The sequence below is a fragment of the Carassius carassius genome, chromosome 23 (assembly GCF_963082965.1).
Source record: "Carassius carassius chromosome 23, fCarCar2.1, whole genome shotgun sequence".
Classification (NCBI taxonomy): Eukaryota; Metazoa; Chordata; class Actinopteri; order Cypriniformes; family Cyprinidae; genus Carassius; species Carassius carassius.
Window position 1 is genome coordinate 669,206 of NC_081777.1, and position 24,173 is coordinate 693,378.

General features: G+C 40.3%; 63 non-coding genes across 63 annotated transcripts; 32 read left to right on the top strand and 31 right to left on the bottom strand.

Moving 5' to 3' along the window:
* Nucleotides 1-9: 9 nt before the first annotated feature.
* On the bottom strand, nucleotides 10-96 carry trnay-gua (transfer RNA tyrosine (anticodon GUA)). The gene is given in 2 exon segments: nucleotides 10-45; nucleotides 60-96. It is a non-coding gene; the product is annotated as a tRNA-Tyr (tRNA).
* Nucleotides 97-393: 297 nt separating this feature from the next.
* trnaw-cca (transfer RNA tryptophan (anticodon CCA)) lies at nucleotides 394-465 on the top strand. The gene has a single exon. It is a non-coding gene; the product is annotated as a tRNA-Trp (tRNA).
* Nucleotides 466-686: 221 nt separating this feature from the next.
* Nucleotides 687-773, bottom strand: trnay-gua (transfer RNA tyrosine (anticodon GUA)). The gene is given in 2 exon segments: nucleotides 687-722; nucleotides 737-773. It is a non-coding gene; the product is annotated as a tRNA-Tyr (tRNA).
* A 297-nt stretch (nucleotides 774-1,070) lies between these two features.
* On the top strand, nucleotides 1,071-1,142 carry trnaw-cca (transfer RNA tryptophan (anticodon CCA)). The gene has a single exon. It is a non-coding gene; the product is annotated as a tRNA-Trp (tRNA).
* A 221-nt stretch (nucleotides 1,143-1,363) lies between these two features.
* Nucleotides 1,364-1,450, bottom strand: trnay-gua (transfer RNA tyrosine (anticodon GUA)). Its single transcript is given in 2 exon segments — nucleotides 1,364-1,399; nucleotides 1,414-1,450. It is a non-coding gene; the product is annotated as a tRNA-Tyr (tRNA).
* A 297-nt stretch (nucleotides 1,451-1,747) lies between these two features.
* trnaw-cca (transfer RNA tryptophan (anticodon CCA)) lies at nucleotides 1,748-1,819 on the top strand. The gene has a single exon. It is a non-coding gene; the product is annotated as a tRNA-Trp (tRNA).
* Nucleotides 1,820-2,040: 221 nt separating this feature from the next.
* On the bottom strand, nucleotides 2,041-2,127 carry trnay-gua (transfer RNA tyrosine (anticodon GUA)). The gene is given in 2 exon segments: nucleotides 2,041-2,076; nucleotides 2,091-2,127. It is a non-coding gene; the product is annotated as a tRNA-Tyr (tRNA).
* Nucleotides 2,128-2,423: 296 nt separating this feature from the next.
* trnaw-cca (transfer RNA tryptophan (anticodon CCA)) lies at nucleotides 2,424-2,496 on the top strand. Its single transcript has one exon. It is a non-coding gene; the product is annotated as a tRNA-Trp (tRNA).
* Nucleotides 2,497-2,717: 221 nt separating this feature from the next.
* On the bottom strand, nucleotides 2,718-2,804 carry trnay-gua (transfer RNA tyrosine (anticodon GUA)). Its single transcript is given in 2 exon segments — nucleotides 2,718-2,753; nucleotides 2,768-2,804. It is a non-coding gene; the product is annotated as a tRNA-Tyr (tRNA).
* A 297-nt stretch (nucleotides 2,805-3,101) lies between these two features.
* Nucleotides 3,102-3,173, top strand: trnaw-cca (transfer RNA tryptophan (anticodon CCA)). The gene has a single exon. It is a non-coding gene; the product is annotated as a tRNA-Trp (tRNA).
* A 221-nt stretch (nucleotides 3,174-3,394) lies between these two features.
* On the bottom strand, nucleotides 3,395-3,481 carry trnay-gua (transfer RNA tyrosine (anticodon GUA)). Its single transcript is given in 2 exon segments — nucleotides 3,395-3,430; nucleotides 3,445-3,481. It is a non-coding gene; the product is annotated as a tRNA-Tyr (tRNA).
* A 295-nt stretch (nucleotides 3,482-3,776) lies between these two features.
* Nucleotides 3,777-3,848, top strand: trnaw-cca (transfer RNA tryptophan (anticodon CCA)). The gene has a single exon. It is a non-coding gene; the product is annotated as a tRNA-Trp (tRNA).
* Nucleotides 3,849-4,069: 221 nt separating this feature from the next.
* trnay-gua (transfer RNA tyrosine (anticodon GUA)) lies at nucleotides 4,070-4,156 on the bottom strand. The gene is given in 2 exon segments: nucleotides 4,070-4,105; nucleotides 4,120-4,156. It is a non-coding gene; the product is annotated as a tRNA-Tyr (tRNA).
* A 297-nt stretch (nucleotides 4,157-4,453) lies between these two features.
* trnaw-cca (transfer RNA tryptophan (anticodon CCA)) lies at nucleotides 4,454-4,525 on the top strand. Its single transcript has one exon. It is a non-coding gene; the product is annotated as a tRNA-Trp (tRNA).
* Nucleotides 4,526-4,746: 221 nt separating this feature from the next.
* trnay-gua (transfer RNA tyrosine (anticodon GUA)) lies at nucleotides 4,747-4,833 on the bottom strand. Its single transcript is given in 2 exon segments — nucleotides 4,747-4,782; nucleotides 4,797-4,833. It is a non-coding gene; the product is annotated as a tRNA-Tyr (tRNA).
* A 296-nt stretch (nucleotides 4,834-5,129) lies between these two features.
* trnaw-cca (transfer RNA tryptophan (anticodon CCA)) lies at nucleotides 5,130-5,201 on the top strand. Its single transcript has one exon. It is a non-coding gene; the product is annotated as a tRNA-Trp (tRNA).
* A 221-nt stretch (nucleotides 5,202-5,422) lies between these two features.
* On the bottom strand, nucleotides 5,423-5,509 carry trnay-gua (transfer RNA tyrosine (anticodon GUA)). The gene is given in 2 exon segments: nucleotides 5,423-5,458; nucleotides 5,473-5,509. It is a non-coding gene; the product is annotated as a tRNA-Tyr (tRNA).
* A 297-nt stretch (nucleotides 5,510-5,806) lies between these two features.
* trnaw-cca (transfer RNA tryptophan (anticodon CCA)) lies at nucleotides 5,807-5,878 on the top strand. The gene has a single exon. It is a non-coding gene; the product is annotated as a tRNA-Trp (tRNA).
* A 221-nt stretch (nucleotides 5,879-6,099) lies between these two features.
* On the bottom strand, nucleotides 6,100-6,186 carry trnay-gua (transfer RNA tyrosine (anticodon GUA)). Its single transcript is given in 2 exon segments — nucleotides 6,100-6,135; nucleotides 6,150-6,186. It is a non-coding gene; the product is annotated as a tRNA-Tyr (tRNA).
* A 296-nt stretch (nucleotides 6,187-6,482) lies between these two features.
* trnaw-cca (transfer RNA tryptophan (anticodon CCA)) lies at nucleotides 6,483-6,554 on the top strand. Its single transcript has one exon. It is a non-coding gene; the product is annotated as a tRNA-Trp (tRNA).
* A 221-nt stretch (nucleotides 6,555-6,775) lies between these two features.
* On the bottom strand, nucleotides 6,776-6,862 carry trnay-gua (transfer RNA tyrosine (anticodon GUA)). The gene is given in 2 exon segments: nucleotides 6,776-6,811; nucleotides 6,826-6,862. It is a non-coding gene; the product is annotated as a tRNA-Tyr (tRNA).
* A 297-nt stretch (nucleotides 6,863-7,159) lies between these two features.
* Nucleotides 7,160-7,231, top strand: trnaw-cca (transfer RNA tryptophan (anticodon CCA)). Its single transcript has one exon. It is a non-coding gene; the product is annotated as a tRNA-Trp (tRNA).
* A 221-nt stretch (nucleotides 7,232-7,452) lies between these two features.
* On the bottom strand, nucleotides 7,453-7,539 carry trnay-gua (transfer RNA tyrosine (anticodon GUA)). Its single transcript is given in 2 exon segments — nucleotides 7,453-7,488; nucleotides 7,503-7,539. It is a non-coding gene; the product is annotated as a tRNA-Tyr (tRNA).
* Nucleotides 7,540-7,835: 296 nt separating this feature from the next.
* trnaw-cca (transfer RNA tryptophan (anticodon CCA)) lies at nucleotides 7,836-7,907 on the top strand. The gene has a single exon. It is a non-coding gene; the product is annotated as a tRNA-Trp (tRNA).
* Nucleotides 7,908-8,128: 221 nt separating this feature from the next.
* trnay-gua (transfer RNA tyrosine (anticodon GUA)) lies at nucleotides 8,129-8,215 on the bottom strand. Its single transcript is given in 2 exon segments — nucleotides 8,129-8,164; nucleotides 8,179-8,215. It is a non-coding gene; the product is annotated as a tRNA-Tyr (tRNA).
* A 297-nt stretch (nucleotides 8,216-8,512) lies between these two features.
* trnaw-cca (transfer RNA tryptophan (anticodon CCA)) lies at nucleotides 8,513-8,584 on the top strand. Its single transcript has one exon. It is a non-coding gene; the product is annotated as a tRNA-Trp (tRNA).
* Nucleotides 8,585-8,805: 221 nt separating this feature from the next.
* Nucleotides 8,806-8,892, bottom strand: trnay-gua (transfer RNA tyrosine (anticodon GUA)). The gene is given in 2 exon segments: nucleotides 8,806-8,841; nucleotides 8,856-8,892. It is a non-coding gene; the product is annotated as a tRNA-Tyr (tRNA).
* A 297-nt stretch (nucleotides 8,893-9,189) lies between these two features.
* On the top strand, nucleotides 9,190-9,261 carry trnaw-cca (transfer RNA tryptophan (anticodon CCA)). Its single transcript has one exon. It is a non-coding gene; the product is annotated as a tRNA-Trp (tRNA).
* A 221-nt stretch (nucleotides 9,262-9,482) lies between these two features.
* Nucleotides 9,483-9,569, bottom strand: trnay-gua (transfer RNA tyrosine (anticodon GUA)). Its single transcript is given in 2 exon segments — nucleotides 9,483-9,518; nucleotides 9,533-9,569. It is a non-coding gene; the product is annotated as a tRNA-Tyr (tRNA).
* Nucleotides 9,570-9,865: 296 nt separating this feature from the next.
* trnaw-cca (transfer RNA tryptophan (anticodon CCA)) lies at nucleotides 9,866-9,937 on the top strand. The gene has a single exon. It is a non-coding gene; the product is annotated as a tRNA-Trp (tRNA).
* Nucleotides 9,938-10,158: 221 nt separating this feature from the next.
* On the bottom strand, nucleotides 10,159-10,245 carry trnay-gua (transfer RNA tyrosine (anticodon GUA)). The gene is given in 2 exon segments: nucleotides 10,159-10,194; nucleotides 10,209-10,245. It is a non-coding gene; the product is annotated as a tRNA-Tyr (tRNA).
* Nucleotides 10,246-10,835: 590 nt separating this feature from the next.
* trnay-gua (transfer RNA tyrosine (anticodon GUA)) lies at nucleotides 10,836-10,922 on the bottom strand. Its single transcript is given in 2 exon segments — nucleotides 10,836-10,871; nucleotides 10,886-10,922. It is a non-coding gene; the product is annotated as a tRNA-Tyr (tRNA).
* A 296-nt stretch (nucleotides 10,923-11,218) lies between these two features.
* trnaw-cca (transfer RNA tryptophan (anticodon CCA)) lies at nucleotides 11,219-11,290 on the top strand. Its single transcript has one exon. It is a non-coding gene; the product is annotated as a tRNA-Trp (tRNA).
* Nucleotides 11,291-11,511: 221 nt separating this feature from the next.
* Nucleotides 11,512-11,598, bottom strand: trnay-gua (transfer RNA tyrosine (anticodon GUA)). The gene is given in 2 exon segments: nucleotides 11,512-11,547; nucleotides 11,562-11,598. It is a non-coding gene; the product is annotated as a tRNA-Tyr (tRNA).
* Nucleotides 11,599-11,895: 297 nt separating this feature from the next.
* On the top strand, nucleotides 11,896-11,967 carry trnaw-cca (transfer RNA tryptophan (anticodon CCA)). The gene has a single exon. It is a non-coding gene; the product is annotated as a tRNA-Trp (tRNA).
* Nucleotides 11,968-12,188: 221 nt separating this feature from the next.
* On the bottom strand, nucleotides 12,189-12,275 carry trnay-gua (transfer RNA tyrosine (anticodon GUA)). Its single transcript is given in 2 exon segments — nucleotides 12,189-12,224; nucleotides 12,239-12,275. It is a non-coding gene; the product is annotated as a tRNA-Tyr (tRNA).
* Nucleotides 12,276-12,572: 297 nt separating this feature from the next.
* On the top strand, nucleotides 12,573-12,644 carry trnaw-cca (transfer RNA tryptophan (anticodon CCA)). The gene has a single exon. It is a non-coding gene; the product is annotated as a tRNA-Trp (tRNA).
* Nucleotides 12,645-13,248: 604 nt separating this feature from the next.
* On the top strand, nucleotides 13,249-13,320 carry trnaw-cca (transfer RNA tryptophan (anticodon CCA)). Its single transcript has one exon. It is a non-coding gene; the product is annotated as a tRNA-Trp (tRNA).
* Nucleotides 13,321-13,541: 221 nt separating this feature from the next.
* trnay-gua (transfer RNA tyrosine (anticodon GUA)) lies at nucleotides 13,542-13,628 on the bottom strand. The gene is given in 2 exon segments: nucleotides 13,542-13,577; nucleotides 13,592-13,628. It is a non-coding gene; the product is annotated as a tRNA-Tyr (tRNA).
* A 589-nt stretch (nucleotides 13,629-14,217) lies between these two features.
* Nucleotides 14,218-14,304, bottom strand: trnay-gua (transfer RNA tyrosine (anticodon GUA)). Its single transcript is given in 2 exon segments — nucleotides 14,218-14,253; nucleotides 14,268-14,304. It is a non-coding gene; the product is annotated as a tRNA-Tyr (tRNA).
* A 296-nt stretch (nucleotides 14,305-14,600) lies between these two features.
* On the top strand, nucleotides 14,601-14,672 carry trnaw-cca (transfer RNA tryptophan (anticodon CCA)). The gene has a single exon. It is a non-coding gene; the product is annotated as a tRNA-Trp (tRNA).
* Nucleotides 14,673-14,893: 221 nt separating this feature from the next.
* Nucleotides 14,894-14,980, bottom strand: trnay-gua (transfer RNA tyrosine (anticodon GUA)). The gene is given in 2 exon segments: nucleotides 14,894-14,929; nucleotides 14,944-14,980. It is a non-coding gene; the product is annotated as a tRNA-Tyr (tRNA).
* A 297-nt stretch (nucleotides 14,981-15,277) lies between these two features.
* On the top strand, nucleotides 15,278-15,349 carry trnaw-cca (transfer RNA tryptophan (anticodon CCA)). Its single transcript has one exon. It is a non-coding gene; the product is annotated as a tRNA-Trp (tRNA).
* A 221-nt stretch (nucleotides 15,350-15,570) lies between these two features.
* On the bottom strand, nucleotides 15,571-15,657 carry trnay-gua (transfer RNA tyrosine (anticodon GUA)). The gene is given in 2 exon segments: nucleotides 15,571-15,606; nucleotides 15,621-15,657. It is a non-coding gene; the product is annotated as a tRNA-Tyr (tRNA).
* Nucleotides 15,658-15,953: 296 nt separating this feature from the next.
* On the top strand, nucleotides 15,954-16,025 carry trnaw-cca (transfer RNA tryptophan (anticodon CCA)). Its single transcript has one exon. It is a non-coding gene; the product is annotated as a tRNA-Trp (tRNA).
* A 222-nt stretch (nucleotides 16,026-16,247) lies between these two features.
* trnay-gua (transfer RNA tyrosine (anticodon GUA)) lies at nucleotides 16,248-16,334 on the bottom strand. Its single transcript is given in 2 exon segments — nucleotides 16,248-16,283; nucleotides 16,298-16,334. It is a non-coding gene; the product is annotated as a tRNA-Tyr (tRNA).
* Nucleotides 16,335-16,631: 297 nt separating this feature from the next.
* Nucleotides 16,632-16,703, top strand: trnaw-cca (transfer RNA tryptophan (anticodon CCA)). The gene has a single exon. It is a non-coding gene; the product is annotated as a tRNA-Trp (tRNA).
* Nucleotides 16,704-16,924: 221 nt separating this feature from the next.
* On the bottom strand, nucleotides 16,925-17,011 carry trnay-gua (transfer RNA tyrosine (anticodon GUA)). The gene is given in 2 exon segments: nucleotides 16,925-16,960; nucleotides 16,975-17,011. It is a non-coding gene; the product is annotated as a tRNA-Tyr (tRNA).
* Nucleotides 17,012-17,308: 297 nt separating this feature from the next.
* On the top strand, nucleotides 17,309-17,380 carry trnaw-cca (transfer RNA tryptophan (anticodon CCA)). The gene has a single exon. It is a non-coding gene; the product is annotated as a tRNA-Trp (tRNA).
* Nucleotides 17,381-17,984: 604 nt separating this feature from the next.
* On the top strand, nucleotides 17,985-18,056 carry trnaw-cca (transfer RNA tryptophan (anticodon CCA)). The gene has a single exon. It is a non-coding gene; the product is annotated as a tRNA-Trp (tRNA).
* A 221-nt stretch (nucleotides 18,057-18,277) lies between these two features.
* trnay-gua (transfer RNA tyrosine (anticodon GUA)) lies at nucleotides 18,278-18,364 on the bottom strand. The gene is given in 2 exon segments: nucleotides 18,278-18,313; nucleotides 18,328-18,364. It is a non-coding gene; the product is annotated as a tRNA-Tyr (tRNA).
* Nucleotides 18,365-18,661: 297 nt separating this feature from the next.
* Nucleotides 18,662-18,733, top strand: trnaw-cca (transfer RNA tryptophan (anticodon CCA)). The gene has a single exon. It is a non-coding gene; the product is annotated as a tRNA-Trp (tRNA).
* Nucleotides 18,734-18,954: 221 nt separating this feature from the next.
* On the bottom strand, nucleotides 18,955-19,041 carry trnay-gua (transfer RNA tyrosine (anticodon GUA)). The gene is given in 2 exon segments: nucleotides 18,955-18,990; nucleotides 19,005-19,041. It is a non-coding gene; the product is annotated as a tRNA-Tyr (tRNA).
* Nucleotides 19,042-19,338: 297 nt separating this feature from the next.
* On the top strand, nucleotides 19,339-19,410 carry trnaw-cca (transfer RNA tryptophan (anticodon CCA)). Its single transcript has one exon. It is a non-coding gene; the product is annotated as a tRNA-Trp (tRNA).
* Nucleotides 19,411-20,014: 604 nt separating this feature from the next.
* On the top strand, nucleotides 20,015-20,086 carry trnaw-cca (transfer RNA tryptophan (anticodon CCA)). Its single transcript has one exon. It is a non-coding gene; the product is annotated as a tRNA-Trp (tRNA).
* Nucleotides 20,087-20,306: 220 nt separating this feature from the next.
* On the bottom strand, nucleotides 20,307-20,393 carry trnay-gua (transfer RNA tyrosine (anticodon GUA)). The gene is given in 2 exon segments: nucleotides 20,307-20,342; nucleotides 20,357-20,393. It is a non-coding gene; the product is annotated as a tRNA-Tyr (tRNA).
* Nucleotides 20,394-20,690: 297 nt separating this feature from the next.
* Nucleotides 20,691-20,762, top strand: trnaw-cca (transfer RNA tryptophan (anticodon CCA)). The gene has a single exon. It is a non-coding gene; the product is annotated as a tRNA-Trp (tRNA).
* Nucleotides 20,763-20,983: 221 nt separating this feature from the next.
* On the bottom strand, nucleotides 20,984-21,070 carry trnay-gua (transfer RNA tyrosine (anticodon GUA)). Its single transcript is given in 2 exon segments — nucleotides 20,984-21,019; nucleotides 21,034-21,070. It is a non-coding gene; the product is annotated as a tRNA-Tyr (tRNA).
* Nucleotides 21,071-21,366: 296 nt separating this feature from the next.
* Nucleotides 21,367-21,438, top strand: trnaw-cca (transfer RNA tryptophan (anticodon CCA)). The gene has a single exon. It is a non-coding gene; the product is annotated as a tRNA-Trp (tRNA).
* Nucleotides 21,439-22,335: 897 nt separating this feature from the next.
* Nucleotides 22,336-22,422, bottom strand: trnay-gua (transfer RNA tyrosine (anticodon GUA)). Its single transcript is given in 2 exon segments — nucleotides 22,336-22,371; nucleotides 22,386-22,422. It is a non-coding gene; the product is annotated as a tRNA-Tyr (tRNA).
* Nucleotides 22,423-22,719: 297 nt separating this feature from the next.
* Nucleotides 22,720-22,791, top strand: trnaw-cca (transfer RNA tryptophan (anticodon CCA)). Its single transcript has one exon. It is a non-coding gene; the product is annotated as a tRNA-Trp (tRNA).
* A 221-nt stretch (nucleotides 22,792-23,012) lies between these two features.
* trnay-gua (transfer RNA tyrosine (anticodon GUA)) lies at nucleotides 23,013-23,099 on the bottom strand. The gene is given in 2 exon segments: nucleotides 23,013-23,048; nucleotides 23,063-23,099. It is a non-coding gene; the product is annotated as a tRNA-Tyr (tRNA).
* Nucleotides 23,100-23,395: 296 nt separating this feature from the next.
* On the top strand, nucleotides 23,396-23,467 carry trnaw-cca (transfer RNA tryptophan (anticodon CCA)). Its single transcript has one exon. It is a non-coding gene; the product is annotated as a tRNA-Trp (tRNA).
* Nucleotides 23,468-24,173: the final 706 nt, after the last annotated feature.

The window sequence follows — 24,173 nt, forward strand, 5'->3', positions numbered from 1 at the left end:
AAATAACACTCCTTCGAGCCGGAATCGAACCAGTGACCTAAGGATACCCAACAACTCGTCTACAGTCCTCCGCTCTACCAGCTGAGCTATCGAAGGATGGGAAATGTGCAAGGCACCAAAACTTTCCAAGAAATTCAGAAATCCTTAACTTTTAAAGGTTATTGGGAAAAATTAGGCTGCTTTTTGTGATGAATGCTTCAAGGGCCGTACAAAGGACAACAACTCATCTACAGTCATCTGATCTACCGGCTGAGTTATCAAAGGATGGGAAAAGCTTAAGGCACCAAAAGTTGGCAAGAAATTCAGAAATCCTTACCTCTTGAGGTTATTGGGGAAAATTAGGCAGCTTTATGTGGTGGATTAGTCCAAAGGAAGCAACAACTTGACTTCAAAGACCTCGTGGCGCAATGGTAGCGTGTCTGACTCCAGATCAGAAGGTTGCGTGTTCAAATCATGTTGGGGTCAAGCCATCTCCTCTTTCCATTAAAAGTATGAAGTCAAATGTTTTAATTCAGCTGTGTTTTCATAATTATTGAAGCGTGTAATAAAGAAGCCTCTGATATGACAAATGCTCCTTCCACTGTGTAAAGTGTTATATTTGTATCTTGATCTATTGGCTCTTTTCAACGGGCAATACGAAATCTAAAGGAAATGTAAAAATATTTGTGCTGAGTTTAAAATAACACTCCTTCGAGCCGGAATCGAACCAGCGACCTAAGGATACCCAACAACTCGTCTACAGTCCTCCGCTCTACCAGCTGAGCTATCGAAGGATGGGAAATGTGCAAGGCACCAAAACTTTCCAAGAAATTCAGAAATCCTTAACTTTTAAAGGTTATTGGGAAAAATTAGGCTGCTTTTTGTGATGAATGCTTCAAGGGCCGTACAAAGGACAACAACTCATCTACAGTCATCTGATCTACCGGCTGAGTTATCAAAGGATGGGAAAAGCTTAAGGCACCAAAAGTTGGCAAGAAATTCAGAAATCCTTACCTCTTGAGGTTATTGGGGAAAATTAGGCAGCTTTATGTGGTGGATTAGTCCAAAGGAAGCAACAACTTGACTTCAAAGACCTCGTGGCGCAATGGTAGCGTGTCTGACTCCAGATCAGAAGGTTGCGTGTTCAAATCATGTTGGGGTCAAGCCATCTCCTCTTTCCATTAAAAGTATGAAGTCAAATGTTTTAATTCAGCTGTGTTTTCATAATTATTGAAGCGTGTAATAAAGAAGCCTCTGATATGACAAATGCTCCTTCCACTGTGTAAAGTGTTATATTTGTATCTTGATCTATTGGCTCTTTTCAACGGGCAATACGAAATCTAAAGGAAATGTAAAAATATTTGTGCTGAGTTTAAAATAACACTCCTTCGAGCCGGAATCGAACCAGCGACCTAAGGATACCCAACAACTCGTCTACAGTCCTCCGCTCTACCAGCTGAGCTATCGAAGGATGGGAAATGTGCAAGGCACCAAAACTTTCCAAGAAATTCAGAAATCCTTAACTTTTAAAGGTTATTGGGAAAAATTAGGCTGCTTTTTGTGATGAATGCTTCAAGGGCCGTACAAAGGACAACAACTCATCTACAGTCATCTGATCTAGCGGCTGAGTTATCAAAGGATGGGAAAAGCTTAAGGCACCAAAAGTTGGCAAGAAATTCAGAAATCCTTACCTCTTGAGGTTATTGGGGAAAATTAGGCAGCTTTATGTGATGAATGAGTCCAAAAGAAGCAACAATTTGACTTCGAAGACCTCGTGGCGCAACGGTAGCGCGTCTGACTCCAGATCAGAAGGTTGCGTGTTCAAATCACGTCGGGGTCAAGCCATCTCCTCTTACCATTAAAAGTATGAAGTCAAATGTTTTAATTCAGCTATGTTTTCATAATTATTGAAGCATCTAAAAAAGAAGCCTCTGATATGACAAATGCTCCTTCCACTGTGTAAAGTGTTATATTTGTATCTTGATCTATTGGCTTTTTTCAACGGGCAATACGAAATCTAAAGGAAATGTAAAAATATTTGTGTTGAGTTTAAAATCACACTCCTTCGAGCCGGAATCGAACCAGCGACCTAAGGATACCCAACAACTCATCTACAGTCCTTCGCTCTACCAGCTGAGCTATCGAAGGATGGGAAATGTGCAAGGCACCAAAACTGTCCAAGAAATTCAGAAATCCTTAACTTTTGAGGTTATTGGGAAAAATTAGGCTGCTTTTTGTGGTGAATGCTTCAAGGGCCGTACAAAGGACAACAACTCATCTACAGTCATCTGATCTACCGGCTGAGTTATCAAAGGATGGGAAAAGCTTAAGGCACCAAAAGTTGGCAAGAAATTCAGAAATCCTTACCTCTTGAGGTTATTGGGGAAAATTAGGCAGCTTTATGTGGTGGATTAGTCCAAAGGAAGCAACAACTTGACTTCGAAGACCTCGTGGCGCAATGGTAGCGTGTCTGACTCCAGATCAGAAGGTTGCGTGTTCAAATCATGTCAGGGGTCAAGCCATCTCCTCTTTCCATTAAAAGTATGAAGTCAAATGTTTTAATTCAGCTATGTTTTCATAATTATTGAAGCGTGTAAAAAAGAAGCCTCTGATATGACAAATGCTACTTCCACTGTGTAAAGTGTTATATTTGTATCTTGATCTATTGGCTTTTTTCAACGGGCAATACGAAATCTAAAGGAAATGTAAAAATATTTGTGCTGAGTTTAAAATAACACTCCTTCGAGCCGGAATCGAACCAGCGACCTAAGGATACCCAACAACTCGTCTACAGTCCTCCGCTCTACCAGCTGAGCTATCGAAGGATGGGAAATGTGCAAGGCACCAAAACTTTCCAAGAAATTCAGAAATCCTTAACTTTTAAAGGTTATTGGGAAAAATTAGGCTGCTTTTTGTGATGAATGCTTCAAGGGCCGTACAAAGGACAACAACTCATCTACAGTCATCTGATCTAGCGGCTGAGTTATCAAAGGATGGGAAAAGCTTAAGGCACCAAAAGTTGGCAAGAAATTCAGAAATCCTTACATCTTGAGGTTATTGGGGAAAATTAGGCAGCTTTATGTGATGAATGAGTCCAAAAGAAGCAACAATTTTACTTCGAAGACCTCGTGGCGCAACGGTAGCGCGTCTGACTCCAGATCAGAAGGTTGCGTGTTCAAATCATGTCGGGGTCAAGCCATCTCCTCTTTCCATTAAAAGTATGAAGTCAAATGTTTTAATTCAGCTATGTTTTCATAATTATTGAAGCGTGTAATAAAGAAGCCTCTGATATGACAAATGCTCCTTCCACTGTGTAAAGTGTTATATTTGTATCTTGATCTATTGGCTCTTTTCAACGGGCAATACGAAATCTAAAGGAAATGTAAAAATATTTGTGCTGAGTTTAAAATCACACTCCTTCGAGCCGGAATCAAACCAGCGACCTAAGGATACCCAACAACTCATCTACAGTCCTTCGCTCTACCAGCTGAGCTATCGAAGGATGGGAAATGTGCAAGGCACCAAAACTGTCCAAGAAATTCAGAAATCCTTAACTTTTGAGGTTATTGGGAAAAATTAGGCTGCTTTTTGTGGTGAATGCTTCAAGGGCCGTACAAAGGACAACAACTCATCTACAGTCATCTGATCTACCGGCTGAGTTATCAAAGGATGGGAAAATTTAAGGCACCAAAAGTTGGCAAGAAATTCAGAAATCCTTACCTCTTGAGGTTATTGGGGAAAATTAGGCAGCTTTATGTGGTGGATAAGTCCAAAGGAAGCAACAACTTGACTTCGAAGACCTCGTGGCGCAATGGTAGCGCGTCTGACTCCAGATCAGAAGGTTGCGTGTTCAAATCATGTCGGGGTCAAGCCATCTCCTCTTTCCATTAAAAGTATGAAGTCAAATGTTTTAATTCAGCTATGTTTTCATAATTATTGAAGCGTGTAAAAAAGAAGCCTCTGATATGACAAATGCTACTTCCACTGTGTAAAGTGTTATATTTGTATCTTGATCTATTGGCTTTTTTCAACGGGCAATACGAAATCTAAAGGAAATGTAAAAATATTTGTGCTGAGTTTAAAATAACACTCCTTCGAGCCGGAATCGAACCAGCGACCTAAGGATACCCAACAACTCGTCTACAGTCCTCCGCTCTACCAGCTGAGCTATCGAAGGATGGGAAATGTGCAAGGCACCAAAACTTTCCAAGAAATTCAGAAATCCTTAACTTTTAAAGGTTATTGGGAAAAATTAGGCTGCTTTTTGTGATGAATGCTTCAAGGGCCGTACAAAGGACAACAACTCATCTACAGTCATCTGATCTAGTGGCTGAGTTATCAAAGGATGGGAAAAGCTTAAGGCACCAAAAGTTGGCAAGAAATTCAGAAATCCTTACATCTTGAGGTTATTGGGGAAAATTAGGCAGCTTTATGTGATGAATGAGTCCAAAAGAAGCAACAATTTTACTTCGAAGACCTCGTGGCGCAACGGTAGCGCGTCTGACTCCAGATCAGAAGGTTGCGTGTTCAAATCACGTTGGGGTCAAGCCATCTCCTCTTACCATTAAAAGTATGAAGTCAAATGTTTTAATTCAGCTATGTTTTCATAATTATTGAAGCATCTAAAAAAGAAGCCTCTGATATGACAAATGCTCCTTCCACTGTGTAAAGTGTTATATTTGTATCTTGATCTATTGGCTTTTTTCAACGGGCAATACGAAATCTAAAGGAAATGTAAAAATATTTGTGTTGAGTTTAAAATCACACTCCTTCGAGCCGGAATCAAACCAGCGACCTAAGGATACCCAACAACTCATCTACAGTCCTTCGCTCTACCAGCTGAGCTATCGAAGGATGGGAAATGTGCAAGGCACCAAAACTGTCCAAGAAATTCAGAAATCCTTAACTTTTGAGGTTATTGGGAAAAATTAGGCTGCTTTTTGTGGTGAATGCTTCAAGGGCCGTACAAAGGACAACAACTCATCTACAGTCATCTGATCTACCGGCTGAGTTATCAAAGGATGGGAAAAGCTTAAGGCACCAAAAGTTGGCAAGAAATTCAGAAATCCTTACCTCTTGAGGTTATTGGGGAAAATTAGGCAGCTTTATGTGGTGGATTAGTCCAAAGGAAGCAACAACTTGACTTTGAAGACCTCGTGGCACAATGGTAGCGTGTCTGACTCCAGATCAGAAGGTTGCGTGTTCAAATCATGTCGGGGTCAAGCCATCTCCTCTTTCCATTAAAAGTATGAAGTCAAATGTTTTAATTCAGCTGTGTTTTCATAATTATTGAAGCGTGTAATAAAGAAGCCTCTGATATGACAAATGCTCCTTCCACTGTGTAAAGTGTTATATTTGTATCTTGATCTATTGGCTCTTTTCAACGGGCAATACGAAATCTAAAGGAAATGTAAAAATATTTGTGCTGAGTTTAAAATAACACTCCTTCGAGCCGGAATCAAACCAGCGACCTAAGGATACCCAACAACTCGTCTACAGTCCTCCGCTCTACCAGCTGAGCTATCGAAGGATGGGAAATGTGCAAGGCACCAAAACTTTCCAAGAAATTCAGAAATCCTTAACTTTTAAAGGTTATTGGGAAAAATTAGGCTGCTTTTTGTGATGAATGCTTCAAGGGCCGTACAAAGGACAACAACTCATCTACAGTCATCTGATCTAGCGGCTGAGTTATCAAAGGATGGGAAAAGCTTAAGGCACCAAAAGTTGGCAAGAAATTCAGAAATCCTTACCTCTTGAGGTTATTGGGGAAAATTAGGCAGCTTTATGTGATGAATGAGTCCAAAAGAAGCAACAATTTGACTTCGAAGACCTCGTGGCGCAACGGTAGCGCGTCTGACTCCAGATCAGAAGGTTGCGTGTTCAAATCACGTCGGGGTCAAGCCATCTGCTCTTACCATTAAAAGTATGAAGTCAAATGTTTTAATTCAGCTATGTTTTCATAATTATTGAAGCATCTAAAAAAGAAGCCTCTGATATGACAAATGCTCCTTCCACTGTGTAAAGTGTTATATTTGTATCTTGATCTATTGGCTTTTTTCAACGGGCAATACGAAATCTAAAGGAAATGTAAAAATATTTGTGTTGAGTTTAAAATCACACTCCTTCGAGCCGGAATCGAACCAGCGACCTAAGGATACCCAACAACTCATCTACAGTCCTTCGCTCTACCAGCTGAGCTATCGAAGGATGGGAAATGTGCAAGGCACCAAAACTGTCCAAGAAATTCAGAAATCCTTAACTTTTGAGGTTATTGGGAAAAATTAGGCTGCTTTTTGTGGTGAATGCTTCAAGGGCCGTACAAAGGACAACAACTCATCTACAGTCATCTGATCTACCGGCTGAGTTATCAAAGGATGGGAAAAGCTTAAGGCACCAAAAGTTGGCAAGAAATTCAGAAATCCTTACCTCTTGAGGTTATTGGGGAAAATTAGGCAGCTTTATGTGGTGGATTAGTCCAAAGGAAGCAACAACTTGACTTCGAAGACCTCGTGGCGCAATGGTAGCGCGTCTGACTCCAGATCAGAAGGTTGCGTGTTCAAATCATGTCGGGGTCAAGCCATCTCCTCTTTCCATTAAAAGTATGAAGTCAAATGTTTTAATTCAGCTATGTTTTCATAATTATTGAAGCGTGTAAAAAAGAAGCCTCTGATATGACAAATGCTACTTCCACTGTGTAAAGTGTTATATTTGTATCTTGATCTATTGGCTTTTTTCAACGGGCAATACGAAATCTAAAGGAAATGTAAAAATATTTGTGCTGAGTTTAAAATAACACTCCTTCGAGCCAGAATCGAACCAGCGACCTAAGGATACCCAACAACTCGTCTACAGTCCTCCGCTCTACCAGCTGAGCTATCGAAGGATGGGAAATGTGCAAGGCACCAAAACTTTCCAAGAAATTCAGAAATCCTTAACTTTTAAAGGTTATTGGGAAAAATTAGGCTGCTTTTTGTGATGAATGCTTCAAGGGCCGTACAAAGGACAACAACTCATCTACAGTCATCTGATCTAGCGGCTGAGTTATCAAAGGATGGGAAAAGCTTAAGGCACCAAAAGTTGGCAAGAAATTCAGAAATCCTTACATCTTGAGGTTATTGGGGAAAATTAGGCAGCTTTATGTGATGAATGAGTCCAAAAGAAGCAACAATTTTACTTCGAAGACCTCGTGGCGCAACGGTAGCGCGTCTGACTCCAGATCAGAAGGTTGCGTGTTCAAATCACGTCGGGGTCAAGCCTTCTCCTCTTACCATTAAAAGTATGAAGTCAAATGTTTTAATTCAGCTATGTTTTCATAATTATTGAAGCATCTAAAAAAGAAGCCTCTGATATGACAAATGCTCCTTCCACTGTGTAAAGTGTTATATTTGTATCTTGATCTATTGGCTTTTTTCAACGGGCAATACGAAATCTAAAGGAAATGTAAAAATATTTGTGTTGAGTTTAAAATCACACTCCTTCGAGCCGGAATCAAACCAGCGACCTAAGGATACCCAACAACTCATCTACAGTCCTTAGCTCTACCAGCTGAGCTATCGAAGGATGGGAAATGTGCAAGGCACCAAAACTGTCCAAGAAATTCAGAAATCCTTAACTTTTGAGGTTATTGGGAAAAATTAGGCTGCTTTTTGTGGTGAATGCTTCAAGTGCCGTACAAAGGACAACAACTCATCTACAGTCATCTGATCTACCGGCTGAGTTATCAAAGGATGGGAAAAGCTTAAGGCACCAAAAGTTGGCAAGAAATTCAGAAATCCTTACCTCTTGAGGTTATTGGGGAAAATTAGGCAGCTTTATGTGGTGGATTAGTCCAAAGGAAGCAACAACTTGACTTCGAAGACCTCGTGGCGCAATGGTAGCGTGTCTGACTCCAGATCAGAAGGTTGCGTGTTCAAATCATGTCGGGGTCAAGCCATCTCCTCTTTCCATTAAAAGTATGAAGTCAAATGTTTTAATTCAGCTGTGTTTTCATAATTATTTAAGCGTGTAATAAAGAAGCCTCTGATATGACAAATGCTCCTTCCACTGTGTAAAGTGTTATATTTGTATCTTGATCTATTGGCTCTTTTCAACGGGCAATACGAAATCTAAAGGAAATGTAAAAATATTTGTGCTGAGTTTAAAATAACACTCCTTCGAGCCGGAATCGAACCAGCAACCTAAGGATACCCAACAACTCGTCTACAGTCCTCCGTTCTACCAGCTGAGCTATCGAAGGATGGGAAATGTGCAAGGCACCAAAACTTTCCAAGAAATTCAGAAATCCTTAACTTTTAAAGGTTATTGGGAAAAATTAGGCTGCTTTTTGTGATGAATGCTTCAAGGGCCGTACAAAGGACAACAACTCATCTACAGTCATCTGATCTAGCGGCTGAGTTATCAAAGGATGGGAAAAGCTTAAGGCACCAAAAGTTTGCAAGAAATTCAGAAATCCTTACCTCTTGAGGTTATTGGGGAAAATTAGGCAGCTTTATGTGATGAATGAGTCCAAAAGAAGCAACAATTTGACTTCGAAGACCTCGTGGCGCAACGGTAGCGCGTCTGACTCCAGATCTGAAGGTTGCGTGTTCAAATCACGTCGGGGTCAAGCCATCTCCTCTTACCATTAAAAGTATGAAGTCAAATGTTTTAATTCAGCTATGTTTTCATAATTATTGAAGCATCTAAAAAAGAAGCCTCTGATATGACAAATGCTCCTTCCACTGTGTAAAGTGTTATATTTGTATCTTGATCTATTGGCTTTTTTCAACGGGCAATACGAAATCTAAAGGAAATGTAAAAATATTTGTGTTGAGTTTAAAATCACACTCCTTCGAGCCGGAATCGAACCAGCGACCTAAGGATACCCAACAACTCATCTACAGTCCTTCGCTCTACCAGCTGAGCTATCGAAGGATGGGAAATGTGCAAGGCACCAAAACTGTCCAAGAAATTCAGAAATCCTTAACTTTTGAGGTTATTGGGAAAAATTAGGCTGCTTTTTGTGGTGAATGCTTCAAGGGCCGTACAAAGGACAACAACTCATCTAAAGTCATCTGATCTACCGGCTGAGTTATCAAAGGATGGGAAAAGCTTAAGGCACCAAAAGTTGGCAAGAAATTCAGAAATCCTTACCTCTTGAGGTTATTGGGGAAAATTAGGCAGCTTTATGTGGTGGATTAGTCCAAAGGAAGCAACAACTTGACTTCGAAAGACCTCGTGGCGCAATGGTAGCGTGTCTGACTCCAGATCAGAAGGTTGCGTGTTCAAATCATGTCGGGGTTAAGCCATCTCCTCTTTCCATTAAAAGTATGAAGTCAAATGTTTTAATTCAGCTATGTTTTCATAATTATTGAAGCGTGTAATAAAGAAGCCTCTGATATGACAAATGCTCCTTCCACTGTGTAAAGTGTTATATTTGTATCTTGATCTATTGGCTCTTTTCAACGGGCAATACGAAATCTAAAGGAAATGTAAAAATATTTGTGCTGAGTTTAAAATCACACTCCTTCGAGCCGGAATCAAACCAGCGACCTAAGGATACCCAACAACTCATCTACAGTCCTTCGCTCTACCAGCTGAGCTATCGAAGGATGGGAAATGTGCAAGGCACCAAAACTGTCCAAGAAATTCAGAAATCCTTAACTTTTGAGGTTATTGGGAAAAATTAGGCTGCTTTTTGTGGTGAATGCTTCAAGGGCCGTACAAAGGACAACAACTCATCTACAGTCATCTGATCTACCGGCTGAGTTATCAAAGGATGGGAAAAGCTTAAGGCACCAAAAGTTGGCAAGAAATTCAGAAATCCTTACCTCTTGAGGTTATTGGGGAAAATTAGGCAGCTTTATGTGGTGGATTAGTCCAAAGGAAGCAACAACTTGACTTCGAAGACCTCGTGGCGCAATGGTAGCGTGTCTGACTCCAGATCAGAAGGTTGCGTGTTCAAATCATGTTGGGGTCAAGCCATCTCCTCTTTCCATTAAAAGTATGAAGTCAAATGTTTTAATTCAGCTGTGTTTTCATAATTATTGAAGCGTGTAATAAAGAAGCCTCTGATATGACAAATGCTCCTTCCACTGTGTAAAGTGTTATATTTGTATCTTGATCTATTGGCTCTTTTCAACGGGCAATACGAAATCTAAAGGAAATGTAAAAATATTTGTGCTGAGTTTAAAATAACACTCCTTCGAGCCGGAATCGAACCAGCGACCTAAGGATACCCAACAACTCGTCTACAGTCCTCCGCTCTACCAGCTGAGCTATCGAAGAATGGGAAATGTGCAAGGCACCAAAACTTTCCAAGAAATTCAGAAATCCTTAACTTTTAAAGGTTATTGGGAAAAATTAGGCTGCTTTTTGTGATGAATGCTTCAATGGCCGTACAAAGGACAACAACTCATCTACAGTCATCTGATCTAGCGGCTGAGTTATCAAAGGATGGGAAAAGCTTAAGGCACCAAAATTTGGCAAGAAATTCAGAAATCCTTACCTCTTGAGGTTATTGGGGAAAATTAGGCAGCTTTATGTGATGAATGAGTCCAAAAGAAGCAACAATTTGACTTCGAAGACCTCATGGCGCAATGATAGCGCGTCTGACTCCAGATCAGAAGGTTGCGTGTTCAAATCACTTCGGGGTCAAGCCATCTCCTCTTACCATTAAAAGTATGAAGTCAAATGTTTTAATTCAGCTATGTTTTCATAATTATTGAAGCATCTAAAAAAGAAGCCTCTGATATGACAAATGCTCCTTCCACTGTGTAAAGTGTTATATTTGTATCTTGATCTATTGGCTTTTTTCAACGGGCAATACGAAATCTAAAGGAAATGTAAAAATATTTGTGTTGAGTTTAAAATCACACTCCTTCGAGCCGGAATCGAACCAGCGACCTAAGGATACCCAACAACTCATCTACAGTCCTTCGCTCTACCAGCTGAGCTATCGAAGGATGGGAAATGTGCAAGGCACCAAAACTGTCCAAGAAATTCAGAAATCCTTAACTTTTGAGGTTATTGGGAAAAATTAGGCTGCTTTTTGTGGTGAATGCTTCAAGGGCCGTACAAAGGACAACAACTCATCTACAGTCATCTGATCTACCGGCTGAGTTATCAAAGGATGGGAAAAGCTTAAGGCACCAAAAGTTGGCAAGAAATTCAGAAATCCTTACCTCTTGAGGTTATTGGGGAAAATTAGGCAGCTTTATGTGGTGGATTAGTCCAAAGGAAGCAACAACTTGACTTCGAAGACCTCGTGGCGCAATGGTAGCGCGTCTGACTCCAGATCAGAAGGTTGCGTGTTCAAATCATGTCGGGGTCAAGCCATCTCCTCTTTCCATTAAAAGTATGGAGTCAAATGTTTTAATTCAGCTATGTTTTCATAATTATTGAAGCGTGTAAAAAAGAAGCCTCTGATATGACAAATGCTACTTCCACTGTGTAAAGTGTTATATTTGTATCTTGATCTATTGGCTTTTTTCAACGGGCAATACGAAATCTAAAGGAAATGTAAAAATATTTGTGCTGAGTTTAAAATAACACTCCTTCGAGCCAGAATCGAACCAGCGACCTAAGGATACCCAACAACTCGTCTACAGTCCTCCGCTCTACCAGCTGAGCTATCGAAGGATGGGAAATGTGCAAGGCACCAAAACTTTCCAAGAAATTCAGAAATCCTTAACTTTTAAAGGTTATTGGGAAAAATTAGGCTGCTTTTTGTGATGAATGCTTCAAGGGCCGTACAAAGGACAACAACTCATCTACAGTCATCTGATCTAGCGGCTGAGTTATCAAAGGATGGGAAAAGCTTAAGGCACCAAAAGTTGGCAAGAAATTCAGAAATCCTTACATCTTGAGGTTATTGGGGAAAATTAGGCAGCTTTATGTGATGAATGAGTCCAAAAGAAGCAACAATTTTACTTCGAAGACCTCGTGGCGCAATGGTAGCGCGTCTGACTCCAGATCAGAAGGTTGCGTGTTCAAATCACGTCGGGGTCAAGCCATCTCCTCTTACCATTAAAAGTATGAAGTCAAATGTTTTAATTCAGCTATGTTTTCATAATTATTGAAGCATCTAAAAAAGAAGCCTCTGATATGACAAATGCTCCTTCCACTGTGCAAAGTGTTATATTTGTATCTTGATCTATTGGCTTTTTTCAACGGGCAATACGAAATCTAAAGGAAATGTAAAAATATTTGTGTTGAGTTTAAAATCACACTCCTTCGAGCCGGAATCGAACCAGCGACCTAAGGATACCCAACAACTCATCTACAGTCCTTCGCTCTACCAGCTGAGCTATCGAAGGATGGGAAATGTGCAAGGCACCAAAACTGTCCAAGAAATTCAGAAATCCTTAACTTTTGAGGTTATTGGGAAAAATTAGGCTGCTTTTTGTGGTGAATGCTTCAAGGGGCCGTACAAAGGACAACAACTCATCTAAAGTCATCTGATCTACCGGCTGAGTTATCAAAGGATGGGAAAAGCTTAAGGCACCAAAAGTTGGCAAGAAATTCAGAAATCCTTACCTCTTGAGGTTATTGGGGAAAATTAGGCAGCTTTATGTGGTGGATTAGTCCAAAGGAAGCAACAACTTGACTTCGAAGACCTCGTGGCGCAATGGTAGCGTGTCTGACTCCAGATCAGAAGGTTGCGTGTTCAAATCATGTCGGGGTCAAGCCATCTCCTCTTTCCTTTAAAAGTATGAAGTCAAATGTTTTAATTCAGCTATGTTTTCATAATTATTGAAGCGTGTAATAAAGAAGCCTCTGATATGACAAATGCTCCTTCCACTGTGTAAAGTGTTATATTTGTATCTTGATCTATTGGCTCTTTTCAACGGGCAATACGAAATCTAAAGGAAATGTAAAAATATTTGTGCTGAGTTTAAAATCACACTCCTTCGAGCCGGAATCGAACCAGCGACCTAAGGATACCCAACAACTCATCTAGAGTCCTCCACTCTACCAGCTGAGCTATCTAATGATGGGAAATGTGCAAGGCACCAAAACTTTCCAAGAAATTCAGAAATCCTTAACTTTTGAGGTTACTGGGAAAAATTAGGCTGCTTTTAATGGTGAATGCTTCAAGAGCCGTACAAAGGACAACAACTCATCTACAGTCATCTGATCTACCGGCTGAGTTATCAAAGGATGGGAAAAGCTTAAGGCACCAAAAGTTGGCAAGAAATTCAGAAATCCTTACCTCTTGAGGTTATTGGGGAAAATTAGGCAGCTTTATGTGGTGGATTAGTCCAAAGGAAGCAACAACTTGACTTCGAAGACCTCGTGGCGCAATGGTAGCGTGTCTGACTCCAGATCAGAAGGTTGCGTGTTCAAATCATGTCGGGGTCAAGCCATCTCCTCTTTCCATTAAAAGTATGAAGTCAAATGTTTTAATTCAGCTATGTTTTCATAATTATTGAAGCGTGTAATAAAGAAGCCTCTGATATGACAAATGCTCCTTCCACTGTGTAAAGTGTTATATTTGTATCTTGATCTATTGGCTTTTTTCAACGGGCAATACGAAATCTAAAGGAAATGTAAAAATATTTGTGTTGAGTTTAAAATCACACTCCTTCGAGCCGGAATCAAACCAGCGACCTAAGGATACCCAACAACTCATCTACAGTCCTTCGCTCTACCAGCTGAGCTATCGAAGGATGGGAAATGTGCAAGGCACCAAAACTGTCCAAGAAATTCAGAAATCCTTAACTTTTGAGGTTATTGGGAAAAATTAGGCTGCTTTTTGTGGTGAATGCTTCAAGGGCCGTACAAAGGACAACAACTCATCTACAGTCATCTGATCTACCGGCTGAGTTATCAAAGGATGGGAAAAGCTTAAGGCACCAAAGGTTGGCAAGAAATTCAGAAATCCTTACCTCTTGAGGTTATTGGGGAAAATTAGGCAGCTTTATGTGGTGGATTAGTCCAAAGGAAGCAACAACTTGACTTCGAAGACCTCGTGGCGCAATGGTAGCGTGTATGACTCCAGGTCAGAAGGTTGCGTGTTCAAATCATGTCGGGGTCAAGCCATCTCCTCTTTCCATTAAAAGTATGAAGTCAAATGTTTTAATTCAGCTATGTTTTCATAATTATTGAAGCGTGTAATAAAGAAGCCTCTGATATGACAAATGCTCCTTCCACTGTGTAAAGTGTTATATTTGTATCTTGATCTATTGGCTCTTTTCAACGGGCAATACGAAATCTAAAGGAAATGTAAAAATATTTGTGCTGAGTTTAAAATCACACTCCTTCGAGCCGGAATCAAACCAGCGACCTAAGGATACCCAACAACTCATCTACAGTCCTTCACTCTACCAGCTGAGCTATCGAAGGATGGGAAATGTGCAAGGCACCAAAACTGTCCAAGAAATTCAGAAATCCTTAACTTTTGAGGTTATTGGGAAAAATTAGGCTGCTTTTTGTGGTGAATGCTTCAAGGGCCGTACAAAGGACAACAACTCATCTACAGTCATCTGATCTACCGGCTGAGTTATCAAAGGATGGGAAAAGCTTAAGGCACCAAAAGTTGGCAAGAAATTCAGAAATCCTTACCTCTTGAGGTTATTGGGGAAAATTAGTCAGCTTTATGTGGTGGATTAGTCCAAAGGAAGCAACAACTTGACTTCGAAGACCTCATGGCGCAATGGTAGCGTGTCTGACTCCAGATCAGAAGGTTGCGTGTTCAAATCATGTTGGGGTCAAGCCATCTCCTCTTTCCATTAAAAGTATGAAGTCAAATGTTTTAATTCAGCTGTGTTTTCATAATTATTGAAGCGTGTAATAAAGAAGCCTCTGATATGACAAATGCTCCTTCCACTGTGTAAAGTGTTATATTTGTATCTTGATCTATTGGCTCTTTTCAACGGGCAATACGAAATCTAAAGGAAATGTAAAAATATTTGTGCTGAGTTTAAAATAACACTCCTTCGAGCCGGAATCGAACCAGCGACCTAAGGATACCCAACAACTCGTCTACAGTCCTCCGCTCTACCAGCTGAGCTATCGAAGGATGGGAAATGTGCAAGGCACCAAAACTTTCCAAGAAATTCAGAAATCCTTAACTTTTAAAGGTTATTGGGAAAAATTAGGCTGCTTTTTGTGATGAATGCTTCAAGGGCCGTACAAAGGACAACAACTCATCTACAGTCATCTGATCTAGCGGCTGAGTTATCAAAGGATGGGAAAAGCTTAAGGCACCAAAAGTTGGCAAGAAATTCAGAAATCCTTACCTCTTGAGGTTATTGGGGAAAATTAGGCAGCTTTATGTGATGAATGAGTCCAAAAGAAGCAACAATTTGACTTCGAAGACCTCGTGGCGCAACGGTAGCGTGTCTGACTCCAGATCAGAAGGTTGCGTGTTCAAATCACTTCGGGGTCAAGCCATCTCCTCTTACCATTAAAAGTATGAAGTCAAATGTTTTAATTCAGCTATGTTTTCATAATTATTGAAGCATCTAAAAAAGAAGCCTCTGATATGACAAATGCTCCTTCCACTGTGTAAAGTGTTATATTTGTATCTTGATCTATTGGTTTTTTTCAACGGGCAATACGAAATCTAAAGGAAATGTAAAAATATTTGTGTTGAGTTTAAAATCACACTCCTTCGAGCCGGAATCGAACCAGCGACCTAAGGATACCCAACAACTCATCTACAGTCCTTCGCTCTACCAGCTGAGCTATCGAAGGATGGGAAATGTGCAAGGCACCAAAACTGTCCAAGAAATTCAGAAATCCTTAACTTTTGAGGTTATTGGGAAAAATTAGGCTGCTTTTTGTGGTGAATGCTTCAAGGGCCGTACAAAGGACAACAACTCATCTACAGTCATCTGATCTACCGGCTGAGTTATCAAAGGATGGGAAAAGCTTAAGGCACCAAAAGTTGGCAAGAAATTCAGAAATCCTTACCTCTTGAGGTTATTGGGGAAAATTAGGCAGCTTTATGTGGTGGATTAGTCCAAAGGAAGCAACAACTTGACTTCGAAGACCTCGTGGCGCAATGGTAGCGCGTCTGACTCCAGATCAGAAGGTTGCGTGTTCAAATCATGTCGGGGTCAAGCCATCTCCTCTATTCCATTAAAAGTATGAAGTCAAATGTTTTAATTCAGCTATGTTTTCATAATTATTGAAGCGTGTAAAAAAGAAGCCTCTGATATGACAAATGCTACTTCCACTGTGTAAAGTGTTATATTTGTATCTTGATCTATTGGCTTTTTTCAACGGGCAATACGAAATCTAAAGGAAATGTAAAAATATTTGTGCTGAGTTTAAAATAACACTCCTTCGAGCCGGAATCGAACCAGCGACCTAAGGATACCCAACAACTCGTCTACAGTCCTCCGCTCTACCAGCTGAGCTATCGAAGGATGGGAAATGTGCAAGGCACCAAAACTTTCCAAGAAATTCAGAAATCCTTAACTTTTAAAGGTTATTGGGAAAAATTAGGCTGCTTTTTGTGATGAATGCTTCAAGGGCCGTACAAAGGACAACAACTCATCTACAGTCATCTGATCTAGCGGCTGAGTTATCAAAGGATGGGAAAAGCTTAAGGCACCAAAAGTTGGCAAGAAATTCAGAAATCCTTACATCTTGAGGTTATTGGGGAAAATTAGGCAGCTTTATGTGATGAATGAGTCCAAAAGAAGCAACAATTTTACTTCGAAGACATCGTAGCGCAACGGTAGCGCGTCTGACTCCAGATCAGAAGGTTGCGTGTTCAAATCACGTCGGGGTCAAGCCTTCTCCTCTTACCATTAAAAGTATGAAGTCAAATGTTTTAATTCAGCTATGTTTTCATAATTATTGAAGCATCTAAAAAAGAAGCCTCTGATATGACAAATGCTCCTTCCACTGTGTAAAGTGTTATATTTGTATCTTGATCTATTGGCTTTTTTCAACGGGCAATACGAAATCTAAAGGAAATGTAAAAATATTTGTGTTGAGTTTAAAATCACACTCCTTCGAGCCGGAATCGAACCAGCGACCTAGGGATACCCAACAACTCATCTACAGTCCTTCGCTCTACCAGCTGAGCTATCGAAGGATGGTAAATGTGCAAGGCACCAAAACTGTACAAGAAATTCAGAAATCCTTAACTTTTGAGGTTATTGGGAAAAATTAGGCTGCTTTTTGTGGTGAATGCTTCAAGGGGCCGTACAAAGGACAACAACTCATCTAAAGTCATCTGATCTACCGGCTGAGTTATCAAAGGATGGGAAAAGCTTAAGGCACCAAAAGTTGGCAAGAAATTCAGAAATCCTTACCTCTTGAGGTTATTGGGGAAAATTAGGCAGCTTTATGTGGTGGATTAGTCCAAAGGAAGCAACAACTTGACTTCGAAGACCTCGTGGCGCAATGGTAGCGTGTCTGACTCCAGATCAGAAGGTTGCGTGTTCAAATCATGTCGGGGTCAAGCCATCTCCTCTTTCCTTTAAAAGTATGAAGTCAAATGTTTTAATTCAGCTATGTTTTCATAATTATTGAAGCGTGTAATAAAGAAGCCTCTGATATGACAAATGCTCCTTCCACTGTGTAAAGTGTTATATTTGTATCTTGATCTATTGGCTCTTTTCAACGGGCAATACGAAATCTAAAGGAAATGTAAAAATATTTGTGCTGAGTTTAAAATCACACTCCTTCGAGCCGGAATCGAACCAGCGACCTAAGGATACCCAACAACTCATCTAGAGTCCTCCACTCTACCAGCTGAGCTATCTAATGATGGGAAATGTGCAAGGCACCAAAACTTTCCAAGAAATTCAGAAATCCTTAACTTTTGAGGTTACTGGGAAAAATTAGGCTGCTTTTAATGGTGAATGCTTCAAGAGCCGTACAAAGGACAACAACTCATCTACAGTCATCTGATCTACCAGCTGAGTTATCAAAGGATGGGAAAAGCTTAAGGCACCAAAAGTTGGCAAGAAATTCAGAAATCCTTACCTCTTGAGGTTATTGGGGAAAATTAGGCAGCTTTATGTGGTGGATTAGTCCAAAGGAAGCAACAACTTGACTTCGAAGACCTCGTGGCGCAATGGTAGCGCGTCTGACTCCAGATCAGAAGGTTGCGTGTTCAAATCATGTCGGGGTCAAGCCATCTCCTCTTTCCATTAAAAGTATGAAGTCAAATGTTTTAATTCAGCTATGTTTTCATAATTATTGAAGCGTGTAAAAAAGAAGCCTCTGATATGACAAATGCTACTTCCACTGTGTAAAGTGTTATATTTGTATCTTGATCTATTGGCTTTTTTCAACGGGCAATACGAAATCTAAAGGAAATGTAAAAATATTTGTGCTGAGTTTAAAATAACACTCATTCAAGCCGGAATCGAACCAGCGACCTAAGGATACCCAACAACTCGTCTACAGTCCTCCGCTCTACCAGCTGAGCTATCGAAGGATGGGAAATGTGCAAGGCACCAAAACTTTCCAAGAAATTCAGAAATCCTTAACTTTTAAAGGTTATTGGGAAAAATTAGGCTGCTTTTTGTGATGAATGCTTCAAGGGCCATACAAAGGACAACAACTCATCTACAGTCATCTGATCTAGCGGCTGAGTTATCAAAGGATGGGAAAAGCTTAAGGCACCAAAAGTTGGCAAGAAATTCAGAAATCCTTACATCTTGAGGTTATTGGGGAAAATTAGGCAGCTTTATGTGATGAATGAGTCCAAAAGAAGCAACAATTTTACTTCGAAGACCTCGTGGCGCAACGGTAGCGCGTCTGACTCCAGATCAGAAGGTTGCGTGTTCAAATCACGTCGGGGTCAAGCCATCTCCTCTTACCATTAAAAGTATGAAGTCAAATGTTTTAATTCAGCTATGTTTTCATAATTATTGAAGCATCTAAAAAAGAAGCCTCTGATATGACAAATGCTCCTTCCACTGTGTAAAGTGTTATATTTGTATCTTGATCTATTGGCTTTTTTCAACGGGCAATACGAAATCTAAAGGAAATGTAAAAATATTTGTGTTGAGTTTAAAATCACACTCCTTCGAGCCGGAATCAAACCAGCGACCTAAGGATACCCAACAACTCATCTACAGTCCTTCGCTCTACCAGCTGAGCTATCGAAGGATGGGAAATGTGCAAGGCACCAAAACTTTCCAAGAAATTCAGAAATCCTTAACTTTTAAAGGTTATTGGGAAAAATTAGGCTGCTTTTTGTGATGAATGCTTCAAGGGCCTTACAAAGGACAACAACTCATCTACAGTCATCTGATCTACCGGCTGAGTTATCAAAGGATGGGAAAAGCTTAAGGCACCAAAAGTTGGCAAGAAATTCAGAAATCCTTACCTCTTGAGGTTATTGGGGAAAATTAGGCAGCTTTATGTGATGAATGAGTCCAAAAGAAGCAACAATTTGACTTTGAAAACCTCGTGGCGCAACGGTAGCGCGTCTGACTCCAGATCAGAAGGTTGCGTGTTCAAATCACGTCGGGGTCAAGCCATCTCCTCTTACCATTAAAAGTATGAAGTCAAATGTTTTAATTCAGCTATGTTTTCATAATTATTGAAGCATCTAAAAAAGAAGCCTCTGATATGACAAATGCTCCTTCCACTGTGTAAAGTGTTATATTTGTATCTTGATCTATTGGCTTTTTTCAACGGGCAATACGAAATCTAAAGGAAATGTAAAAATATTTGTGCTGAGTTTAAAATCACACTCCTTCGAGCCGGAATCGAACCAGCGACCTAAGGATACCCAACAACTCATCTAGAGTCCTCCACTCTACCAGCTGAGCTATCTAATGATGGGAAATGTGCAAGGCACCAAAACATTCAAAGAAATTCAGAAATCCTTAACTTTTGAGGTTACTGGGAAAAATTAGGCTGCTTTTAATGGTGAATGCTTCAAGAGCCGTACAAAGGACAACAACTCATCTAAAGTCATCTGATCTACCGGCTGAGTTATCAAAGGATGGGAAAAGCTTAAGGCACCAAAAGTTGGCAAGATATTCAGAAATCCTTACCTCTTGAGGTTATTGGGGAAAATTAGGCAGCTTTATGTGGTGGATTAGTCCAAAGGAAGCAACAACTTGACTTCGAAGACCTCGTGGCGCAATGGTAGCGTGTCTGACTCCAGGTCAGAAGGTTGCGTGTTCAAATCATGTCGGGGTCAAGCCATCTCCTCTTTCCATTAAAAGTATGAAGTCAATGTTTTAATTCAGCTATGTTTTCATAATTATTGAAGCGTGTAATAAAGAAGCCTCTGATATGACAAATGCTCCTTCCACTGTGTAAAGTGTTATATTTGTATCTTGATCTATTGGCTCTTTTCAACGGGCAATACGAAATCTAAAGGAAATGTAAAAATATTTGTGCTGAGTTTAAAATAACACTCCTTCGAGCCGGAATCGAACCAGCGACCTAAGGATACCCAACAACTCGTCTACAGTCCTCCGCTCTACCAGCTGAGCTATCGAAGGATGGGAAATGTGCAAGGCACCAAAACTTTCCAAGAAATTCAGAAATCCTTAACTTTTAAAGGTTATTGGGAAAAATTAGGCTGCTTTTTGTGATGAATGCTTCAAGGGCCGTACAAAGGACAACAACTCATCTACAGTCATCTGATCTAGCGGCTGAGTTATCAAAGGATGGGAAAAGCTTAAGGCACCAAAAGTTGGCAAGAAATTCAGAAATCCTTACCTCTTGAGGTTATTGGGGAAAATTAGGCAGCTTTATGTGATGAATGAGTCCAAAAGAAGCAACAACTTGACTTCGAAGACCTCGTGGCGCAACGGTAGCGCGTCTGACTCCAGATCAGAAGGTTGCGTATTCAAATCACGTCGGGGTCAAGCCATCTCCTCTTACCATTAAAAGTATGAAGTCAAATGTTTTAATTCAGCTATGTTTTCATAATTATTGAAGCATCTAAAAAAGAAGCCTCTGATATGACAAATGCTCCTTCCACTGTGTAAAGTGTTATATTTGTATCTTGATCTATTGGCTTTTTTCAACGGGCAATACGAAATCTAAAGGAAATGTAAAAATATTTGTGTTGAGTTTAAAATCACACTCCTTCGAGCCGGAATCAAACCAGCGACCTAAGGATACCCAACAACTCATCTACAGTCCTTCGCTCTACCAGCTGAGCTATCGAAGGATGGGAAATGTGCAAGGCACCAAAACTGTCCAAGAAATTCAGAAATCCTTAACTTTTGAGGTTATTGGGAAAAATTAGGCTGCTTTTTGTGGTGAATGCTTCAAGGGCCGTACAAAGGACAACAACTCATCTACAGTCATCTGATCTACCGGCTGAGTTATCAAAGGATGGGAAAAGCTTAAGGCACCAAAAGTTGGCAAGAAATTCAGAAATCCTTACCTCTTGAGGTTATTGGGGAAAATTAGGCAGCTTTATGTGGTGGATTAGTCCAAAGGAAGCAACAATTTGACTTCGAAGACCTCGTGGCGCAATGGTAGCGTGTCTGACTCCAGATCAGAAGGTTGCGTGTTCAAATCATGTCGGGGTCAAGCCATCTCCTCTTTCCATTAAAAGTATGAAGTCAAATGTTTTAATTCAGCTATGTTTTCATAATTATTGAAGCGTGTAATAAAGAAGCCTCTGATATGACAAATGCTCCTTCCACTGTGTAAAGTGTTATATTTGTATCTTGATCTATTGGCTCTTTTCAACGGGCAATACGAAATCTAAAGGAAATGTAAAAATATTTGTGCTGAGTTTAAAATCACACTCCTTCGAGCCGGAATCGAACCAGCAACCTAAGGATACCCAACAACTCATCTAGAGTCCTCCACTCTACCAGCTGAGCTATCTAATGATGGGAAATGTGCAAGGCACCAAAACTTTCCAAGAAATTCAGAAATCCTTAACTTTTGAGGTTACTGGGAAAAATTAGGCTGCTTTTAATGGTGAATGCTTCAAGAGCCGTACAAAGGACAACAACTCATCTACAGTCATCTGATCTACCGGCTGAGTTATCAAAGGATGGGAAAAGCTTAAGGCACCAAAAGTTGGCAAGACATTCAGAAATCCTTACCTCTTGAGGTTATTGGGGAAAATTAGGCAGCTTTATGTGGTGAATGAGTACAAAGGAAGCAACAACTTGACTTTGAAGACCTAGTGGCGCAACGGTAGCGCGTCTGACTCCAGATCAGAAGGTTGTGTGTTGAAATCATGTCGGGGTCAAGCCATCTCCTCTTTCCATTAAAAGTATGAAGTCAAATGTTTTAATTCAGCTATGTTTTCATAATTATTGAAGAGTGTAAAAAAGAAGCCTCTGATATGACAAATGCTACTTCCACTGTGTAAAGTGTTATATTTGTATCTTGATCTATTGGCTTTTTTCAACGGGCAATACGAAATCTAAAGGAAATGTAAAAATATTTGTGCTGAGTTTAAAATAACACTCCTTCAAGCCGGAATCGAACCAGCGACCTAAGGATACCCAACAACTCGTCTACAGTCCTCCGCTCTGCCAGCTGAGCTATCAAAGGATGGGAAATGTGCAAGGCACCAAAACTTTCCAAGAAATTCAGAAATCCTTAACTTTTAAAGGTTATTGGGAAAAATTAGGCTGCTTTTTGTGATGAATGCTTCAAGGGCCGTACAAAGGACAACAACTCATCTACAGTCATCTGATCTAGCGGCTGAGTTATCAAAGGATGGGAAAAGCTTAAGGCACCAAAAGTTGGCAAGAAATTCAGAAATCCTTACCTCTTGAGGTTATTGGGGAAAATTAGGCAGCTTTATGTGATGACTGAGTCCAAAAGAAGCAACAATTTGACTTCGAAGACCTCGTGGCGCAACGGTAGCGCGTCTGACTCCAGATCAGAAGGTTGCGTGTTCAAATCACGTCGGGGTCAAGCCATCTCCTCTTACCATTAAAAGTATGAAGTCAAATGTTTTAATTCAGCTATGTTTTCATAATTATTGAAGCATCTAAAAAAGAAGCCTCTGATATGACAAATGCTCCTTCCACTGTGTAAAGTGTTATATTTGTATCTTGATCTATTGGCTTTTTTCAACGGGCAATACGAAATCTAAAGGAAATGTAAAAATATTTGTGTTGAGTTTAAAATCACACTCCTTCGAGCCGGAATCGAACCAGCGACCTAAGGATACCCAACAACTCATCTACAGTCCTTCGCTCTACCAGCTGAGCTATCGAAGGATGGGAAATGTGCAAGGCACCAAAACTGTCCAAGAAATTCAGAAATCCTTAACTTTTGAGGTTATTGGGAAAAATTAGGCTGCTTTTTGTGGTGAATGCTTCAAGGGCCGTACAAAGGACAACAACTCATCTACAGTCATCTGATCTACCGGCTGAGTTATCAAAGGATGGGAAAAGCTTAAGGCACCAAAAGTTGGCAAGAAATTCAGAAATCCTTACCTCTTGAGGTTATTGGGGAAAATTAGGCAGCTTTATGTGGTGGATTAGTCCAAAGGAAGCAACAACTTGACTTCGAAGACCTCGTGGCGCAATGGTAGCGTGTCTGACTCCAGATCAGAAGGTTGCGTGTTCAAATCATGTCGGGGTCAAGCCATCTCCTCTTTCCATTAAAAGTATGAAGTCAAATGTTTTAATTCAGCTATGTTTTCATAATTATTGAAGCGTGTAATAAAGAAGCCTCTGATATGACAAATGCTCCTTCCACTGTGTAAAGTGTTATATTTGTATCTTGATCTATTGGCTCTTTTCAACGGGCAATACGAAATCTAAAGGAAATGTAAAAATATTTGTGCTGAGTTTAAAATCACACTCCTTCGAGCCAGAATCGAACCAGCGACCTAAGGATACCCAACAACTCATCTAGAGTCCTCCACTCTACCAGCTGAGCTATCTAATGATGGGAAATGTGCAAGGCACCAAAACTTTCCAAGAAATTCAGAAATCCTTAACTTTTGAGGTTACTGGGAAAAAATAGGCTGCTTTTAATGGTGAATGCTTCAAGAGCCGTACAAAGGACAACAACTCATCTACAGTCATCTGATCTACCGGCTGAGTTATCAAAGGATGGGAAAAGCTTAAGGCACCAAAAGTTGGCAAGACATTCAGAAATCCTTACCTCTTGAGGTTATTGGGGAAAATTAGGCAGCTTTATGTGGTGAATGAGTACAAAGGAAGCAACAACTTGACTTTGAAGACCTAGTGGCGCAACGGTAGCGCGTCTGACTCCAGATCAGAAGGTTGTGTGTTGAAATCATGTCGGGGTCAAGCCATCTCCTCTTTCCATTAAAAGTATGA